Here is a 15,985-nt window from a genome sequence, read left to right on the forward strand (position 1 = left end):
AAAGAAACAATTAACTTGGGAAAAATAATCTTTGCAGAAAATTTCTCTAATTAAAGTCTCATTTCCAAAATATATAAGGAATTGATTCAATTTTGTTTGTTTGTTTGTTTGTTTGTTTTTTGTTTTCTTAAACCCTTAACTTCTGTGTATTGGCTCCTTGGTGGAAGAGTGGTAAGGGTGGGCAATGGGGGTCAAGTGACTTGCCCAGGGTCACACAGCTGGGAAGTGTCTGAGGCTGGCTTTGAACCTAGGACCTCCCGTCTCTAGGCCTGACTCTCAATCCACTGAGCTACCCAGCTGCCCCTGATTCAATTTTTTAAGAAAAAGGAATGTTCCCTAATTGATAAATTGTCTAAAGGTATGAAAAACTTCTCAAGGAAAAAAAACCAAGGCAATTTATGGTCCTACAAAAAAATACTCCAAATTACTACTACTTGGAAAAATGCAAATTAAAGTAATGCTGTTGATAAGATATTTATAACATAGATCAAATCTCTTGCCTGAACAGGGAGGAGGAAGGAAAGGGAGGAAGGGAGATAAGTTCAATCATATAACTTATGTGGAAATTTGATTTTACATGTAATTGGTTAAAAATAAAATAAAATTTAATTAATTAATTTTTAGAAAGTAATGCTGAGATTCTACCTCATAGCCATGAGGGTGGCAAGAATGACACTAAAGAAAAATGATAAAGGTTAGAGGGGCTATGGAAAAACAGCTATATTGGTGAACTTTTGGTGAACCTGTGAAAGGGTATGACTATTCTGGAAAGTTATTTGGAAAAATATACTAAAAGTTACTAAACATGGCCTGCTCTTTGACCTAACTACACCACTGATAGATCTATATAAAAAAGAGACCAAAGAAAAAAGGAAAAAGAATTTTATGTACAAAAATGTTTAAGTCAGTTCTTTGTGTGGTAGCAAAAACAAAACTGGAAATAAGCAAATATCTAATAACTGAGAAATGGCTTAATAAGTTATGCTATATGAATGCATTAGAATACTACTTTGCTGTCAAAAATTAAAAAATGGGTGATTTCAGAAAGGCTTACATGAATGAATGCAATGAAAGGAGAAGCAACAGAATAAGATACTATAGCATCAACATTATAAAAATGAACAATCTTGAAGTTTATAAAAATAAACTAAAGGAGAATTAAATAAGCAGAACCTAGAAAACAATTTATGCAACAATAACATTGTAAAGGCAAATTATTTTGAAAGCTATTAAGAATTATGATCAATACGATGACAATTTGTAATTCCAGGGAATTTAGAATGAAACATGTTATGCATTACAGAGATGGGACAAAATTAGAGTGCAAAATGGAACATATATTTTTGTAGACAATCACGGAGTGAATTTGTTTTGCTTGACCATAGATATTTGATACAAGAAATATATTTCTGTTTTCTCTTTTTTTTAATGATGTGGGTAAATGAGAAGGAAAGAAAATGGACTTGTGTTCATTTAAAAAACAAAGGAAAGGAGTGCTATAGATGTAGAAAGTTCCATGAACTTTCAGATGAGATCACTTTATTATAAGTTTTACTTAACCATTTAATTGTATTATGAGATCTCACATGAGATCATTATATTAATCTATGAAAACAAAACATGTCAACAAAACTTTTTTTAAAAAAGGAAAACAAAAATGCACAGGGCTAGCTTTCAATCATACTGTCAGAAGACACGTGAATGGCATTTAAAATTTTCTTTCTGACAACTACCTACTTATGGAAATAAATGGTAATACAATGATGCCAATGAAGGAGTCAAATATAAGCTAAAAGACCTTATGTGGTTGTCAAAAAACAAGCTGTTACTGACCTTTAAGACACTACTCCCAAGCATGTCAGTGGTTGGTCTTGATATTTATATTCCTGAACTGTCTCTTTCCCAGTTTTGAAAAAGGCACTCATGTTTCCTTTTTTCTCTTTTCTTAAAACACAAATGACTCCACTGGGATTTCTGAATTGCTGCGTGAATTTTTTCCCTTTCTTAGATATTTTTCAGAATAAAAGGAACTGAGTAGGAAGGCAAAAAATGTATTGAATCACATTTGAATATAATGACTCACCAAACATCATAAATAAACTCTCAAGAGGCAGCATATACAGTAAGAGATAAACTAATGTTATTTTTGCCCAAGAACTAAGTTTAGCAATGGAATTGCCTTTTAAAAAATCTCTGGGGAAAAGAGAATTCATTTGCACTTAGAAGGAAATAATCAGGAAAATCCTGACCATTGGACTGAGGAATATCTCTCTGAGCTGGAAAGACAAACTCAGGCTCTATGGGGATGGCTATATACTTTCACCCCTTGCTAAAGGACATGCGTGAGGACATCTTGCTCTTTGGAATACAGCTTTTGCTTGAACTTCCAGTAAAAGGTTAGTGTATATTTACAACCCCATGGAGTTAGAAAGCATGTGCCCAGCTCAGAGTTCAGCTCAGGGGGTTTCCAATTACCTCCATTATACAGTGTGTTGTAGAGAGCTATCTGTTCTTCCAAATCTCTCATGTGTGCCTCATAACTAGTACAGAGTGAATGGTGCTTTGCCCTAGAGTCCATGATATGTGGGAAGGGACAGGGCAGGGGGTTCGGGGGAGAGCCAGGAAGAAGAGAAAGGAATAAGCATTTATACAGCACCCACTCTGTACCAGGCACTGTGCTAAGAACTTTACAAATACTACTTCATTTGATCATCATCATAACCTGGTAAAATAGGTGCTGTTCTTATCTCCATTTTATAGTTTGAGAAACTAATGCAAACAAAGATTAAAAAATATTCCCTGTGTCATGTAGCTATTTGTGTCTGAGGCTGAATTTGAACTCAAGTCTTTTAACTCCAAACCTAGTGATTGATTCACTATGCCACTTTGCTACCTAAAATGGAATATCTCAGACCTTCTACAATTATTACTCAGAAACAACTAGGTAATACACGGAATAGAATATGATGAGAAGTCTGGAAGATTTAACTTTAAATCTGGATTCAGTATGTGATCTTGGGCAAATGACTTTACCACTGCCTGCCTCAGTTTCCTCTGCTCTAAAATAGAGGATATAGTAACACCTACCTCCTAATTTATTGGGAAGATAAAATGAGATAAAGTTTATAAAGCACCCTGTAAACCTTGAAACAATATATAAATTATTAACATTAATATATCAGTGAAAATGTCCCCAGCTACTACTCCCACAGTTCCCCTAATAATGTCAACTCTTTCCCAGGAAACAACTCCTCTCTCAGTCCCTATGCTATGAGGGCCTGCCCTTCCTATCATTATTAACCTCTTGATAAGACTGCTCTGTGGGCTATTGATTATTGTGTGTATAAGTCCTATCTTCTGTAGTATACAGAATTGGGGTGATTTAGTTTTTTCTAGCTTTGGCTGAGTTCCAAAAGCTGTTAGGGGTTTGGAATCTTGAGAAAGAGCAGTTGGCTGGATCTTCCGTGGAGGGAGGTTGTCAGTCAGCCGAGCTGCCTTGATTACCTAGCTTTAATATTGAAATTTAGCCTAGCTTTGACATATTTACTTAAGAAATTATTATTTTAGATAAACCCTTTATATCTTCCTTTCCTAATACCATCCCTGCCTTCCCTCCCTTACCTTATATGTCTGTGGAGTTAATAAGGAGAGTAATTATAGAGAAGTTAAATCTATGAAGAGTTACCTAATTGACAGCATTAGTTATAGTTAGTCAGTCATCATTTATTCCCTTTAGATAGCAATAGCACTTTGTAAAGCCGGGTTTAAAGGCAGGTCCTTACTCAGACTCCATCTTTGCTTCCCTTCCCCCACTTGAGGTTCCTGAGACAACTGATAGGGCTTTCCTTTGATCCACCTTCCTAACAAATATCCTTCAAAGAAAATAAACCTTTTTGTATTTCAACAGCCCTATTAGTATAATTTGTCTGTTAGTTATCAAGAAGGAAGAAGAGGGAAAAAAACAACATACTCTGGGCTTAGAGGGAAGCTGGGGCATCCATCTTGAAGGAGGGTGTTACTTCAAAACAAGTCCCTTCCTGTGAAATTAACTAAAGCCTGTTTGTTAATTTCAGTCTAGTCTATTTCCCTCAGCTTGTGTTTGAGTCTAAGTCCCAGTCTGTAAGCCTACTGTGTTTGTCTGTTTAGTTTAATTTCTCTTCTTCCTGAAGATATCTGTTTCCCTTCTGTGTTATACTCCTGACTTCAGTCCTATTATACCCTGAATCTCCTTTAATCCCAGCCTACCTGTAACCGAAATTACCAATTTAGCAAGTCTCCAACATCCTCCTTTCAAATTTCCCTTATACCACACCTTTCCTCAAAATTTCCACATAACATTTCCCATTAGAAATTAAATAATTAATAGAGACTCTTTTATTTCTTTTTCTTTTAACCTCTCTTTACATACCAATCCCCTTCCTGAATAGAACCTAAAATAGTTTGGCATACAGAGTTCTGCTGCCCAGAAGGAACTAGACTAAAGGTCCATTGTACTAGAATTGGTGTAATCAGTGTGGTTAAAAGCCTGAGTTGGACAATAGAATCTCAAGCACACAATTCTAGCTACAGTGGCATAAATATTGCCAGCTTTTGCCTCCTCTATTATAAAAGTTTAATTTATTATAATTTATATTATATATCATAATTATATATAATTATAATTTATAATTTATCATATAAAATTTTAATTTATTATAATTATAAATTATAAATTTGCCTCTTGAAGGTAATATTTACCAGACTATATTTACAGATTTGCTACCTTGGGATATCCTTGACATCCCTGTTGTTAATGACCCCAATTTATCTGAGGTGAATCTTCTGGACATCCTATTCATGCTTTTATGTTAACCAAAGGGACTGGGATTAATTCTATATGACTATAAAATTACATATCTAGCCCCAGTCACAACAAAAGGCTAATCAGATGGTAGATTTAGAAAGGAACCAGGAGGACCATCTAATTCAATCCTCCTATTTTACAGATGAGGAAACTCAGATCAAGAGATGTTAAATTACTTACCCAAGATGACATAGGTTGTTGGGTTGATTTTTTTAAGATATAGTTACAAGTAATTATAGTTCCTTTTATTGGAAAATCATCAATTTTGTTACCCAAATTAGTCATTTTTTAACTGTTATATTTCAATTAGAAGTAAAAGCAAGAACATAAAACATTTCCTATTCTATGACTTGTCTCTGTGCATTTACAATGGCCATCCTCCATTCCTAGAAAGCTCTCCCTCCTCCTCCTCTCTGCCTGACAGAATATCTCCTTTCCTACAAAACTGAGCACAAGTATTAGCTTCTCCATGACTTTTCTCTCCCAAGGTACCAGTTCTCTCTCTCTTTAATCTACTATATATAGAGACATACATACCTCAATTTACTATATCTTGTATTTATTTTGCATTTATTCTCTATCCACAAACAAATATGTTTCCTCTTATAGAACACAAATTCCTTGAGGGCAGGCATTGTTATATCTTTATCTTCATACCCCACCAAAACTTAATATGCTATCTGGCACTCTGTAGATAATCAATAAATTTTTGTTAAAGGACTGATTAATTGTATGAAGATGAATATAAAGATAAAATTAGGGGGGGAAATTTCTTCCAGTTCTTATTTAGTGCTTAATTCTAGGAGCAAAGAAATTGTCAAAAAACGTCAATAATATTGGTAGGTCTGGGAAAGAGAGGAGTGATGGAACCTTGGAAATTCAACTGAATTCATATTTTCCAGTAGCCTAAAGGTTTTCACTAAGTATGTTCCTGGTAGACCTATCAGAGAGTCAACAAATGTTAGTGTTGATAAAGAAATAAATCTGAGCCATTCATCAAGCATTGAGGTCAACACGGGAATAGGAAAAGAATCAGGGTGAGCAACTGAGAACAATCTCCATCTTTAGAACCAAGAACTGAGGTTATTTCATATATACCTACCTATACATAAGTCTTCTGACATTCTAAATGATAGATTTCTGTCCACATTAACAAAGTCCCAGTGACTGAACCTTATGATTTACAAGTTAATATTACTTTGAATCTAGAAAAAAATCACCCAGTCTTCCATGCCTTATACCATAAATTAATTATATTCCTCTAAATTTTCACAGGAACAGTTAGAATCAAAAGAAAAGTATGCAGGACATCCAACTATGGTTTGAAGATAGAAGCAAGAACAGTACTATTTGATTTATTGGAAGGAATATGTCCCAGAAAACCACATATGGAAATCAGAAGAAGAGGCCACGTTCTCTGTCTAATTAAAGTTTTGTCATAGGGCTTTGCACTGGAGGAGAACCTTATGAAGGTAGGTAACTATTTGTAACCAGGTTAATCCAGTGGAACTGAGGGAAACAACTAAAGTATCTCACAACCAATTGTGCCATCACATTTACCCAGAGTATTTAAGAAGAAAAGAAAGTTGTTCAGTTGTTTTATGATCCCATTAGGGATTTTCCTGGCAGAGATAATGGTTTGCCATTTCCTTCTACAAGTTATTTAAAGAGGAGGGAGCTGAGGCAAACAGGGTTAAAGTGACTTGCCTAGAATCACATGTGTAGTGTTTGAGGCTGGGTTTGAACTCATGAAGCCAAGCCTGATGCTCTATCCACTGTGCCATTTAGCTATCTTGAACTCCTTCCACTACACCTCAGTTGCTCTCCTTTAATTGGATTCGAACTTATGAAGATGAGTTTTCCTAATTCCAAGCTTGGGACTCTACACACTGTGCCACCTAGCTATCCCAAAGAGAGGGTAATTAGTATTTAGTTTAGAGTATAGACAAAATATCTGAAATAGGCATGGGGAGGGTGAAGCTGAGGGAGTGACACAAAGTCTTCTAAGAAACCAGCTTCCACCAAAACTTGAGAGTCAATTATTAAATTTTCTGTGTAAGCACTTACTCCTTGGAAATCAACAAAGTTATAAAGCAGAGCTAGCATATGATTTGGTTGGTCTAAACTTAAGAAAATAATAGAAATGTAATCATTCAGATTCAACTTTTAAGCTTATCATCTGTACCTTATTTTTTGGGGGGCAGTGATTAAGCATTTACCACCATACTGCTAAATGTGTTCTATATATTCTGACTGTTTTCTATACCCTAGGAAAGCAGTCAGGAAGATCAAAGTGAATAGTGATGTTAATTACAATAGCATTCACATATCACTTTACAAAATATCTTTATTTTATCCTCACGATAGGTACTATTATTACTTCCATTTTAAAAATGAGGAAACTAAGGCAAATGGAGGTTAAGTGACTTGCCCAGGGAAACATAGATAAAAAATATCTGAAGCTGAATTTGAATTCAAGTTTTCCTGATGCCAGATGCAGTACTCTTTTTACTTTACAATCTAGCTATCTCGTCATAATACAGAGAATTTATATCATACTTTCAAGTTTTCAAAGCATTTTACAAATATCTCATTTTAGTATGTAATGTATCTGTGTTTCCTTTCCCTATTCCTCCCTATGCTTCAAACATTGAACATAATATGGCTCTGTTGGATTCCCATCAAAATAAGTGAAATCACCAGAAGAGTGAGCCTTCGTCTTAGTAAATCACATATGTCCTAGACTTCATATTATAAAAATGATCTGACCAATACACTGTGGTAAAATAGAATGTAATGGACTTCTGTACTAGCAGCAATGCAATGATCCAGGACAATTCTGAGGGACTTATGGTAAAGAACTGTTATGATTAAAAATGATGAGGGCCGATATCAAAAGGAAGAATAGTATTTTAATAAAAGCCATGCTGATAGAGATAAACTGACCACGCGCCTGTAAGAAACCTATTCCAACCTCACCCTCAGCCGTTTACCTTTCCTCTCTCCGTGTGCTCAGGTAGCTCAAGAGCAAGTTCCAAGTCACTCCCCCCTACTTAAAACAGTCCCTCTCACCTTGAATACGTAATCCAAAACAGGAAACCCATGAAACCCGTTGGACCACAGGAAATGTAGTTTTAAGGACCCCCACAGGTCCACAGAAGTTTGTCAAACACTATATTGAGGTTCAATCCTTCCAAATAGAACCCCAGGTGATTTTAACTAACACAGAACACTACCCACATTCAGAGGAAGAACTGCAGGAGTGGAAACACAGAAGAAAAGCAACTGCTTGAACACATGGGTTGAGGCGGACATGATTGGGGATATAGAGACTCGGGAACTACCACACCAATGCAACTATCAACAATTTGGAAATAGGTCTTGATCAATGACACATGTTAAAACCAGTGGAAATGTGCATCGGCTATGGGTGGGGGGAGTCGGGGGGGGGGGGGGGGCGTAAAGGGGAAAGTAAGAGCATTAATCATGTAACCATGTTAACTTTTCTAAAAAATAAAAATTATTAAATAAAAAAAGGGCAATGGAGAAAGAGAAAAAATAAAAAAATAAAAATGATCTGAGACACTGCTCTAGAGCATGAGGTCTCTTAACATTGTGTTTGTGTATGCATATTTTTATATATTTGTACATATATAAAATTATATTTCAATATAATAGGTTCCCTTTATAATTATATGCATTTAATTTATTCATTTATAAATATCCTAAGAAGTGATCCATAAACTTTATCCAACTGTCAAAGGGGCATATGAAACAAAAATCATTAAGAACCTGTGATGTGGAGTTATTTGCTTCAAAGATCTATATATCACATCTATCTCATTGGGTAGTAGCAAAATTCAAATTTAATAAAGTAAAACTGCTTTGAAAACTAGATACACATATAGAAAATTTTACAATCTGTCAGATTTCCTAATCCAGGAGTATTATAAGGAGTATTATAAGTATGGAGCTAGGTGGCTCACTGCATAGAGTACGAAGACCAGGAGTCAGGAAGACTAATCTTCCTGAGTTTAAATCAAGGCTCAGACACCTACTAATTGTGTTATCCTGGGCAAGTTACTTAACCCTGTTTACCTTAGTTTCCTCATCTGTAAAATTAGCTGGAGAAGTAAATGACAAAACACTCCAATATCTTTGCCAAGAAAACTCTAAATGAGGTCAAAAGAGTGTGAGATTCATATTGCAGAGAGGGGTTCAGGTTTCAGCTCAGAATTCCATAGGGCCCCCCTCACCGAGAACTCTGAGAGAGGGGTCAGTTAAAGGCAGTTGGTGCCCTGAGATTAGAGAAGGCAGGACACTCTGCTTGCTGGGTCTTGGGTCCTGGGTTGCTCTTGGGGCTTGAGGCTTGAATCTGAGCAAAGCCATTTTAGTTCCTAGTTGCCAACATGTTTTACCTTGATTTGACATTCAATCTACAGCACAGTTTACCTCTGTTTAGTTATTTAGATATAGAGGAAGAATATTTATAGGGATAGAGAGCAGATTAACTATCCAAGTTACCTTTCCCCTTTGGGGGGGAGGGGCTGCTTAGAGATAACAGTTTGAGGGCTTCCCAGACCTTGTCAATCTTTATTTGATCTGCCTTCCTTCCCATCCCCATGTATCATTAAACCTTTAATCAATTGGGAGCAGTGCCTGGTTATATTTAGGGAAATACTCACAACTTCCTCAAGCTGAGTTCCTCTTACTTGGTAGCCCTGGTTTATATCCTATCCTCAGTGCCTGTGAGCTTCAAAGACATCAAGCTTCTCCTATTCTCTCCTATTCAATCCTGTGGGGAAATAGTTTAGAGAAAGTTATCATCTTTAGGAGTTTAGTCTTTCCTAGTCTACTGATTGAGCCCAGAACATAACAGATCAACCTCCAATTGTAACTGACTTTCTAACTGCCTGTTGGGAGGGGGGGAAGTGAAGGAGCTATCAGCAAGATCTTGCCCCTCCCTTCAGTTAAGCCTGTTTGTGTGTGGGTGGGTGTGTCCTCTCCATAGACCAAAAGATCTAAGAGATTTGATCCTACAGACCTCGGTCATCTTAAAGCTTCCCTAATACAACAAGAGTTGATCACAACTACAAAATGACTGAACAGCAGTCTTCATTCAACTAATTGAGGAAAATACATAAAATACATAACATATATTTACTGTCTATGCAGCTAGGTATTGAGGGATTAATTTTTTAGCTTTTTTTAAAGTGTTCAGTATGGGCAGAGGTAGTGGCAAGGACATAATAAAAATAAAATAAAATAAGTTGGGAAAAAATGAAAAAAGAACCTTACCTAAAGTGTTGATTAATATCTTCCATATTTATGTAGAGAGATGTTGTGGTTCATCCTAATCACAGTCAAAATGAAAGGCAATGGCCTGGGATGCAATGAATAACCTTGGCATCTTCAATGACCAAGACCTAAGCACCCAACAATATGTGCTTCAGTTGCCTTCATGGCCATTGAAACTTATAAGATTAAATTGTTAATATAATAATAATAATAAACAAGAGACTGGGTTTTAGGTAAGATGATCAATTTATTGATTAGGCTAACATATAGCCAATAGATTAATAGGTCATTGGTCCCCTCAATAGCTAAAAAAACCTAAGCAGGTCTATAAATACTGCCCTCCCTTGAATATCTGAAGACATCTCTAATTGATAAGTAGCTAATTAGGAGATGGTCCATTAAACTATCAACTCCTCCCCACCACATAGGTGATTAGGGTCACATAGGTTGGAAGAGAATCATTGTCTCCTTTAACAATTAACCCGGTATTTGAAGAAAATCATCCCTTGGAATTCCTTAATAAAAAAAAAATATAAAATTCCACAGACTAGTGGGAGCCTGTGATCCAAGACCCTGACACAGGAATTCTCTCTAATATGCAAGAATTCTCTCTAATGCAAGACTCTAATATGGTATATAGAAAAATAAATTATCATAGAACAAATTGCTCTCATATGTCCATTCTGCCATTGATATACTTGAGATAGAAATGCCCCAATTTACTAATAAGTTTGAAGCACATCACATATCTTCAACCTGGTTTACCCTATATACTAGAATGATTTTAAATGGAGTGTGTCCCCTGCCCATGCTATAGCTTCCTTGAATCACAGGTGAGAGTTGGGTGAAATGTGGACACCCTGAAAAGAGGTCAGTAAGCCTTCACACCAAAGGTTCTAGTCCCCCCAATACCCCATGAGGACAGAAAGACCAAAGGAAACAAACTCTCTTCTGTGTACATATAATATATGTACATGTGGCAATATGTACATAATAATATATAATATTAATTGACATTTTAGGTAAAAATTTTAAAATTATTTTCCTACTTGTTTTTTAAAGATATATGAGTATATATTTGTATAGGTAGTCTTTATTCAAATAATTAAATAAATAGCATACATGTATAGTTGCCAAATATGTGTGTGCACATATATGTAGCTATGTACACATATATGTATAAATATACACACACATATACATATATATGCATATGTGTGGGGAGGGAAGTATGCCAAGACTAGGACGGAATAAAGAGAAGACTTTAATCAAAAATTTTTAGGTAAGGTTTTTTTGTTTTTTCATTTTTTCCAACTTGTTTTTTATTATTTTAATTAATCTATCCCTCCCACTACCTCATACTGAATACTTAAAAAAAAAAAACTTAAAAAATAAAGCCCTCAATATATAGGTACATAATCCAATAAAAAAAGTTATTCACATTGGCTGTGTCCAAAAATATATCTTTTTCATTATAAAGTTAGGAAATGAAGAGTTAGGAAGTTGAAGAGGATGTGAGAGGTACAATTCTTCTTTATGCTTTTGGATTCATAATTTGACATTATGTTTATAAGAATTCTAAAGTCTTTAAAAGTTGTTTTTCATTATAATGCTATCATTATATAAATTCTTCTTTTAGTTCTACTCATTTCACTTTGCATTAGATCATAGAGATCTTCCCAGTTTATTCAGAAATGTCTGTTTCACCATTTCTTATGGAACAATAATATCCCATTACATTCACACATAACAATTTATTTAATTAATTCTCAATAGGTTATCCCTTAGTTTCTAATTAAAAGAATTTCTATAAGTGATTTGATATATATATAGATAGATAGGTAGATAGATAGATAGATCAGTTTTCTCTTTATCTGACCTTTTTTTTTTTAATATAGACCTAGTAGTAGCTCTTTTGACTAAGGTTTAACAATGAATTATGAATACATAATAATTTTTACTATGTTATTATCTAGACACATTTCACAAGGATATAATGGGTTATTTCCAATTCAATTCAACTGAATGAATGGAAGAACTGATGTTTATTAAGTTTCTTTTATATGAAGGTATATTTTGACAAAGTCAAGATGTGTTTTAATTAAATTAAAGTGCTTTAATTAAATATATTTTAATTGTACTTGATTAATTAAATGTGTAATGTGGCATTTTCTTGATCAACTTTTTCAGTAATTAAATTCATATTCCTTTTTGAAGGATGTTTTTGATGAGTTTTTGTGTATCTTGAATCTATTTGCTTCCTTTACCTTTCTTCTTGGTTTCTAACTGATCATACTACACAAATTAATGATCACATTATTCTTAAAGAATGTCACATTCTCTCTTGAATTTCATTATTAGACTTCTCATGTAATCCTTCCAACTAGATATGACCTCTTGTGGAAGTCAGTTTTCCAAAGATACATGTTTTAGTTTTTGTCTCATGTACACTTCCATTTCACAATAGATAAATCTTCTGAAATATTTGTGTACTGACTGAAACAGATAATGTTTGGGGAAGTAATCCCCTCTCTTTTGAACCTTCTTGCCTATGAAAAAGAAAATCAAGTTAATATGACATAATCTAGAAAAACCTTGACTTTCGGGACCTGTCATTCATTAAGTCATGTTCATCTGAATAAATTTACTGTTCCACCAATGCTAATCCTGCCAAGAACATTCAGAATCTGAGAGGAGTCATTCATTACTTGATGAAATGTTCATCTATTCTCTAGTAAAAGCTGAAAATTTCATCTTGGAAAAAAGCATAACTAATTCCAGGGTTCTAGTCACAACCTTTAGTCAAATGTATTATTACTATCACTCCTGGAAAAGCATGAGATCTCAGTTAAAGACCAATAGTTTCCGTACTAACTTAATGTACACAAAATTTATGCATGACTAGCTTTCAATTAATTTCTTCATAAAACGACAACTAGTCAAAAGAGTGTTGTAGCAGCAAGAAAAATATTGATTCAGTACCTACTAGCTTTGTGTAACCATGAACAAACCTGAGTTTCTATATATGTGAAATTGATATGAATGTATCCCATGGAGCTGTTGGAAAGAAAATTTTCTGTAAACCCTCAAGTGATTTTAGAAATATGAACTATTATTATTTTTCTACTAAACTCATCAATTTCACTGCTTTGTTTAGATATTCTTTTTACCCAGACATGGACAGAAGAGATAGTATATTCAGTAAGATTATGGGTGGCAATTAAGTCACTGTAAACTTTAAAAAAAAATGCATTTCTGAACAAACATCAACTCAGAACTTGTCCAGAAGGATAATATGAGAGAGGAGTTAAGGTAGAAATAAAAATGATCCATCAAAAACTAATGATGAGACAGAAGGTATGAGCATTGAAAGAGTTGTTTTGTTTTCTTTTGTTTTGTTTTCTCACATGATGATACTTACAGGTATTGCCTTCGTGGACAAGCAGCTACTTGATAAGAGGGAAGTCTCTTCCAGCAAAAAGGTTTCATGAAAAAATAAATTAGGAAAGCTAATGGCACTCATATCAGTATGGGATCCAGCCACGGGCTTCCTGGCCCAGTAAAAGTTAGCACAGGGTGGCGCCAGCAGCCACATGACTCAGACTTAGTCAAAATGTTCTGGAAGAACCTTTCAAGGTTACTGCTAGGGGAAAAATCTAGACAGCCAGGGAAAATAAAGGTCTCAGCGCAAGAATGATAGGAGTTAAAATGAAAAGCAAAAATAAGCTTCACCTGAAGCAAAGCCTAATTGACTAAGGGCCTGTAACCTCAAGGAGACTGCCTACAGCAATCAGCATCAAATCTCATTTCACATGGCTTGATCTAATCAAAGGAGTACCAAGCTTAGTTAAACTATTAATTGTCCTCTGTAAGGCTTCAGAGATTCAAGTTTAAACTGGAGAACCTGTCAACCCAGCTCCGCAAATGTTACCATTTACTTTTTGTGTTATTTTTTCTCTGTTTTCCAGAAGTGTGTATTTATTGCTTCAAGAGGTGCTCTCTTCAAGACTGGCTGAATGATATAATGGGTAAAAAGCTGGCCTTGGAGTCAGGTAAGACATGGGTTCAAGTCCAACCTCTAATGCATACTGGCTGCATGATCCAAGGAAAATATATTATTTTAAACTATCAGTACCTGAGGCAACTCTCTAAGACTGTAAGCTAGGCCCTGTTCTCATTGGAAGGATTTTCTCACTGAGAGATCCCTAAACTGAAGAAACCACAGGTCCAGTTCATCCTTCCCCCAAATCTATACTTCAAAAACACACACAAAATGTAAAATTTTTATCACACATTAGTACCTGTCACATAGCAGATCCTTAATAAATGCTGGATAACTTTTTTCCATTAAAAGGGCAATTTGACATATAGTATATGAATGGATGCATTTTTATTTTATTTTAATAATAATACTACTAATTTAATTAATAATTTAAGACATGCAAATTAAGAACTTCTGAGGTTCCATGTTATGCTCACCAAATCAGCAAATTTAACAAAAAAAAAAAAAAAAACAAAGAAAATGTAAATTATTGGAAGATGTGTGAGAAGACAAGACAGGAACACTGCTATGGATTTATCCAGTCCTGGAAAGCAATTTGAACCAGTGCCCCAAATCTGAACATATTTTTGATATAGAAATAAAATTAGACTTATACCCCCAAAGAGATCAAAAGAAGAAGGGAAATGCCCATATATGAAAATTTATTTATAGAAGTTCTATTTGTTGTAGAAAGAAATGTAAACTAAAGAGGTGTCCATCAATTAGAGAATGACTGCACAAATTATGTAATATGGATGTAATAGCATATTATTGTACTGTAAGAAATTTATAAAGTAATCATTTCAGGGAATCTGAGAAGACTTATAAGAACTAATATAGAATGAGTGAGCAAAAACTAAGAGAGCTATTTATAGAATAACAACATTGTAAAAAAAAAAGTTGGAACATGCTATCCGCTACCTCACAATAATAGTCTCAAGGTACAGATATTTTTGGACTGATATATGAAAATGTTTTTGCTTAACAATGGACACTTTGTTGTTTCATTTGTCCTTTAAAAAAAATGTTGAGAGACTTAGGAAGAAAAGGCTAAGAAAAATTATGAAAAAAGAAAAGGAAAGAGGGATCTTTAAAGAATTTTTAATGCACAGGTTAGAAAAAGAAATATACAGGAAATATATGCAAACAAGCAGGTTACCTATGAAAATAACATTTAATTTACTTTATACTTTAAAAGAAAAACAAGCTGTATATAAGATGAACATTTTCATAAACAATCCTCATGAATTATTTTTGTTTATGAAAATGTTCATCTTATTTGACATGTCAAGTTCAGAATTTAAAATTTTTAATAAATTCTATATATGTATTTTATGCAGTCATATAAGAGAGAGACAAAGAGAGATACCTCTACAGAAATGTTTTTGAAATTGGGTCATATGGGAGAATTCTAAGATTGATGAGAAAAATGTAGTTGGGGACAAGAAAAAATAAAAGATCTTCAAAGGGGAAGGTTATAATATGAGACAAAGCCCAAAGTTTAGAAAGAACCTGATGTGTTCATTGGACTATTAGGGAACCAGCCTACCTAGAGCAGAGGGTGCATATTGGTAAGGCACAGGAAGTAAAATTGAAGTAGCTATCATGACACCTTGAAAGCCAATTTAATAAATAAGAATTATGAAGTGAAAAACTCGTGAAATATTTTGGAACTGCAGAAGAGAATATAAATGGTAATTTGTATGAACTTGCTAAATATTTATCAATTAGATTGTGTCAAAAGAAGGGAAGGAAGGAAGGAAAGGAAAACAAAGGAAAACAAAGGAAAACAAAAATATAGG

At 34.4% G+C, this 15,985-nt stretch overlaps 1 long non-coding RNA gene across 1 annotated transcript; it reads left to right on the forward strand.

Annotated features, from left to right (window-relative positions):
* The first annotated feature begins 2,290 nt into the window (after window positions 1-2,290).
* Window positions 2,291-14,549, forward strand: LOC123245150. Its single transcript, XR_006506102.1, has 3 exons — window positions 2,291-2,396; window positions 6,119-6,315; window positions 14,110-14,549. It is a non-coding gene; the product is annotated as an uncharacterized LOC123245150 (long non-coding RNA).
* The last annotated feature ends 1,436 nt before the right edge of the window (window positions 14,550-15,985 follow it).

This window comes from Gracilinanus agilis, chromosome 4 (genome assembly GCF_016433145.1).
Source record: "Gracilinanus agilis isolate LMUSP501 chromosome 4, AgileGrace, whole genome shotgun sequence".
In the NCBI taxonomy this organism is placed as follows: domain Eukaryota; kingdom Metazoa; phylum Chordata; class Mammalia; order Didelphimorphia; family Didelphidae; genus Gracilinanus; species Gracilinanus agilis.